Source organism: Scatophagus argus, chromosome 2 (genome assembly GCF_020382885.2).
Source record: "Scatophagus argus isolate fScaArg1 chromosome 2, fScaArg1.pri, whole genome shotgun sequence".
Taxonomy (NCBI): domain Eukaryota; kingdom Metazoa; phylum Chordata; class Actinopteri; family Scatophagidae; genus Scatophagus; species Scatophagus argus.
The window spans coordinates 9,925,745-9,931,956 of NC_058494.1; positions in this window are offsets into that span (position 1 = coordinate 9,925,745).

A 6,212-nucleotide genomic window follows, 5' to 3' on the forward strand; every position below is an offset into this window, starting at 1 on the left:
ACAGATGGTTTTCCAGTTCTCCAGTTCTGAGGTATACATTCACAACAAATCAGTTATTATTTTACAAGCTTTAGGCAAATATGTGGCATCGGTTTGCAGATCAGAAGTGTAAGAAACATTGAGGTTCTGCATGGTTAAATATGCTATGCTAACACTGATGATTTTTCCTAAAAATAAAATATAGAAACAATTTGGGCAGTCTTGTAGCCTCTGCTACATTGATATATTGTTGTAGCAATATGCATTTTAATATTTAATACTTTATATGAAAATTTGCACATGGATGATTTTGCTTTTGTTTTTTTATAAACACTTTTTGATAAGACAGATTTGGTAATGGTTAAAAGGAATTACTTCTTAAGCTCACATCCTCATTCTGTCCTCATACTCTCCAACCTTGAATCTCTTTCCTCTTTAATGGAGGTACATGTGTATCCCCTGCTTTTCTAATATACAGAAATTACATAAAGATGTTCGTGAACAGACAGCATTTTCAAGGGTTGGCTGCTGCACAGATATGGGCATAAATTCACTTTTTCCAGACCTTCATCAGCCACACAGAGACTGAGTGGAGGGACATTTTTGTGTCACCCACAACATATATCAGAGAGACATAAATCATCAGGAGCATATGTTTTATGTTCCCAGTCTTTTTATTTATTTAATTATTTACTTCCCAAACTGGGAAATTGCTTCTCTGCATTTAACCCATCACTGATTGAAACACCCACACACAACATGCAGTGAAACACAAAGGAGATCAACTATCAAGTGCCCGGGGAGCAAATTGGGGGTTAAGTGCCTTGCTCATCAGCCATCTAATGGGAAGTGGGGGGGGGGGGCACCGGCGACCTTCTCCAACCTCTAGGCCACAGCTGCCCCTTCTAATACTAAATTTATTTGAGTTGTCCCAGTGTATGAAATGAATCCAGTTACTGTGTGTCATGCATACACAATAAATAAAGACACAAAGTTGTTGCATAAATGTATTCATGTCTGTTGTCAACATGCCCATCTCACCTCTGTTTCTGGGGAGAACAAAAATCATTAGAAATGAATAGCCCCTGCGTCGGGGCCAATACTTATTTTTACAGCTGCACAGAGAAAAATAATAACGTGCACTTGTAGAAGCAACTTCATTAAAACATTAAATCACCGCTGAACTCAGAAAATGAGGTCTTTTGCTGTTCAGGGTGTAAAGAATTAAGTTGTTCTGTAACACAAAGAAAACAACTTCCTATTTCAGCACTAGCTGAGGACCGTTCGATCATTTCAGGCCTCACACAGAGTCAGAGTTAACACATTCTGTTATGCTTTATTTCTGAGACTCTGAGTTTTGTCAAAGCTTGTCAGGTCCTGTTATTGTAATTTAATTCATACTGAGGCAGTAAGCTCTGAACTACAGAATAAGAGTAGAGTAATATTTACATCTTTCAAAGACAAATGAAATGCAATTTTTTACTGAATTTGGTATTAATTTAAAGTGAAGTTTTGCATTTAACTTTACCTTAACTTGTTTTAACTGAGACTGAAAATGAAAGTAGACAAAATCAAAATTAAATTTTTTCAGAATAAAAAAAACCCTTAAACCTCAAAACAACATCCTTTACAATTAAAATAAAATTAAATTGATATCATAAATTAGAGTAAATGACATACATTCACAAATACGCAATTGCTGACATACAGCTTATTTTCAAGCAAGATGTAAGAAGCAAGACAGAAACATGTGAGACAACGGGTCCTCAATGCCTTTGTGTGTGCGACAGACATGTTGATTTAGCTGTAACTCCACCATCTGTCATGTAAACCATACAGAGAACATCATGTAAATCCGTGGCACTGACCCCGGTTGCTGCTTTTATGGAAGGCCCAGACCACGTTTTGCTGTCCTGTCTAAAACTGTCACCTCCAATTTGTGGGTGCGCAGATAAGAAAACAGTGGAGCATATTTGCTTTGATGGACGTAATGAGCAAAGAAAGCATAAAATACCATGTTGCCATGTGGAAAGTTGCCGTAAGTGAATATTTGTGTCTAGAAAAGGCAGAGGAAGACTGACAGGGAAAGAAAAGGCAGACAGAGAGACCAAGAGAGTCAGGTCCAATTAAACTGCCAAACTTCTTTTTCTTTTAACAAGCTGGGCAACCTTCTCCATTTGTCTTGGACTGGACAAACTTCCTGAGAGTGCAACAACACACACCATCTTAACTCTTTGTGATGGATGTTCACATGACATCAAGTCATTAATTAAAATCATGTCTGTGCATTTTCCCAGCTGTTTCTATGAGTACTACAGACTAGACATTGTTTAGATGTTATGGGATTTGTTCTCTATGTGAATGTTTGGAGCTTCTGAATCGCTCTCATCGGCCAAGTCAGCTCTCTGATAAAACACATCCTCAACTGTTAAATTTAACTTCTGGGAAGGTCTTCCATTTGCATGTTATATTTGGACATGTGGCTATTATATCAAATATCAGTTGCAGTTCTGAGGAAAAAATATACAGATAGGGGTAAAGAAACAGAGCATTTAATTGGTTTTTAGAGCTACTGCCAAGAGTCAGATAAGAATATTGATTCTCATGTCTGCATGTTAGCTTAGCGTAAGGACTGGAAATAAGGGGAAACAGCCGACCTCCCTCTGTCGAAATGTGACAAAATCTGCATACCTCTGCAGAACCACTTAAGCTCAATAAGTAACATGTTCCACCTTGTTTGTTTAATCCATACAAAAAACAGCGTGGTGTTGATGTTCTTATCTAACTCTCCACGAGAATGCATACTTCCAAAATGTCAAACACTTCATTTAAAGATGAGATGAAATCAGGAATTTTTAAGAACATAGTGAGATTATCTCTTAGTATATAAAATTTACCATGACAGCTTTGTGATGACAAACAACAGAGTCGCCTGTAAAATCCAACCTGCAGTTTGATAATAAGGGAGATGAGCGCAGGAGGGAAACGGAGGAGTTGTGGGGAAAAGTTGGTGAGTTTATTGGGGTCTCCTCTAATCTTTGAAGACAGGAAAAAGTCAACTGGGGGGTTGGGTTTGAAGAGGGGAGATGAATTAGGGAGCTTCCGAACCACAGCAGGGTTTTTATTGGCCACACGTAAACCTCTGATGATCCCAAGGGCTGACAGGTTACCCATAAACTGCCCTTTAAGAGCATCCAGGAATGCTCTGAGCCGAGACCGAAGCTAGGTAGGTAAAAGGACACTGTCGGGTCCGACAGGTTTACGACACCCCCCCACCCCTCTTAAAAACAGACAAGCTTTTAGCTGTCTCGAAGGACAGACGGGACACTTTTCCTGTTGATGCAAAGAGGGAATTCCAGTCCTTAGTGAACCAGAACAAGTGGGATCAACGCTTCTCCGGTGTCGACCCAATGAGCTGGAGAGGAGGAGGTGAGGCGGGGGTGTGGAGATGTAGTCAGGATGACAGAGAGGAAGAGGCTCTGCGTGTTTACCTCCACACATGGCTGCACTACATTGTCGGCTGGCTGAGAGTGGCCATGACATCCTGCCAATTAGACACAGTCCAGCTTTTCCATTGCTTGCTGTTTGTTTGTGTAAATAAACGCGGCTTCAACGATTTACATGCCTTGTAATACGGTAAAACGAATTTTTTTATTGCAGCTGTAAACCATAAGTAGATTTAATCAGTTTGACGAGCTTTAGGGCAAAGAGCATATAAAAATCCAGACTTTTGTTATTTTTTGGCTTCTCATTGAATATTTGAATGTCTCATGAGAAAAGAAGCCATATTCATCCTGTGTGTTTACATTTACTGGCTGTCACCCTTGTCACCTCTCAGCACCCAGATGTTGTCTGCTTTTCCTCTGTTGCACTTGGACGCAGCACACATTAAGCTCCTCTCTTTACCACAATCGAAAGGAGGAAATAATGCAATATCAAAGTGGCCTTAATGGATCTGTTATCTAGATGATCCGTGTGTCGGCAACCGATGATGAATGTTTTTCAAACTTTTGAGTTATTCAGCAGACTAATCCACACAGCACTCATTTATCAGTCTTTCACTGAGGCCAATGACAAGCACATAAAAATCACAGCTGTAGCCCAAACACAAAATCAACTGAACAAAAAGCATTTAAAAAAACAAACAAAAATAAAAAACATTGTCAGTCCAGCTCTTAAAAATGATTATTTCCATGATAGTCTGAAACACAGATATGATTTACTTCCTGAATTATTGTCAGGTAACATTTCTCTGTAGAAATAAATATATAGCTGTGCATTTTTGAAGGTGAGGAAAGCTAACATTGGCTGAATTGCCAACCAAAGAGAATTATAATCAAAAAGCAACAAACACTTCATTGTGCAAATGATTTATTTCCCTGTGCGTGACACCTTTGTTTCTCTTTCCAGTGGGGAAACCTGATACACAGAATGAAAAATGCACTTTGGCCACAATGTCCGCTGTTATTCAGAAAAGAGCACTTATGCCATTGCATTCCTGTTTTATTGATAGGAATCAGAAGTCACTCTACAAACCCTCTGAGGGCAGGTCATTATAGGAGAAACAAAAAAAGGATGGATTTCTGGATTTGGATTTCTGGACAGTTTCCACATCCTTCTTGATTGAATCTTTAAAAAAACATAAAATAAAATCTCCATTTAGTCCTTATGGTCCAGAGGTTGGTTTTAGGACAAGCTAAATGAAAAAATAATGAAAAATGATGCCAGAACTGATAAACACCATAGAGAGAATGTCTGTGTCTGCACACCCCCTCCTTTATGTTAGGAGTCACACTTAACTGATTCATATGGTGAGATGAGTGATGGAGGTTGACCAGGCAAGGTTGATGTGTGTCAGGTGTATGCGCTCATGTCAGCAAATGAGTGTACACATAATATGTGTTTGCACCCCCATGTTTAAGTTTGAGGAGTAACACATAAGATAACAAGATAACAGTTTTCTGATTACAAAGAGGGAACTCTAATCTGTTGGAGTTACTGTAGCAAACATGGTGACTGATGCTGAAAAATATAAATGACTGAGAATACTTAGAATGGTGTTTCAGTGAAAAAGCTGTGTTGTGAGAATGTCCTTATTATTCAAATGTTATTATTCAAAATGTGTTTTATTGTTCATCACAGGAAGCTTTTCTCTACCTAGAACAAGCATCCTGTTTCCTTTTCAGACAGTATTTACAGCCAGCAGTCTGACTTACACAACTATTTCTTATCAATGTTACAAATTTCTTGAATTTTTGAAGTTTGTCAATGCCAAAAGTAGCTAACATGATTCAAACTACATTGCCGGGCTCCAGCTACTACATCACAGAATAATTAAGGCAGATAGAACCAGCTTCAGTCACTCACAGGGACATTTTTTAAAAAAGTTTTTGGAAAGTTTTACAAGTGACCTCCCTTGTCCTGCAGCAGAATGTTCATTTTAAAGACACCCACCTCTTCAAGACAAATAATGGCCCAAGAACAGCAGGCGACATACAGCTTTGCTAAGTGAAGGATGGGTCTTTAATCAGTTGTGTTTTTAAAGGATTAACCTCAGAATAAAACGGTTATAATAGTTTACAGACCACAGCACAGAAACTCCCATCTCACACATGTAAAGCTGTGAAACATGCATTTTACTCACTGACACTCACAGAGGATCTCCTGATGAAGCAACCCATGCAGGCCTTCTCGCTCAGGGACTGTCTGTAACCATTACTCCTCATCTGTTACAGTCAGTGCAAAACAGGGATGTTTTACCACCTCTCATGTGGTGTTGATATGAGATCACAAAGTGGAAATAGAGCCACAGACTGTTTATTGCCCTGTTAAATCCATGTGAATAAGTCAGCAGATGGCACATGAACTGCTGTGGAAACGCACATCACAGCCTGCCTGATGGTGACCTGATTTGATTTTAGCTTACAGGGGGAGATCAGACTAAGAAACTCTACATATTAGACTTCATATTAGATTATATATAATATATATTCGACTATATATGGCTGCTTGAAATTATTAAAAAACGTACATGAAAAGTATGTGCATAATTTGGAAGTTGATTAGAGGGTAAATTTTAGCAAGAGTGGTGCAAAAACGGTGCAAGACAACAGGTATACAAACATGATAATGCCGGTGAAGATGGAGATTATGATTGCAACAGACGCCTCTCAAATTCCCAAAGCCACAGGATAAGACAGTTATACAACATACAGAGGAAATGCCATGTATGG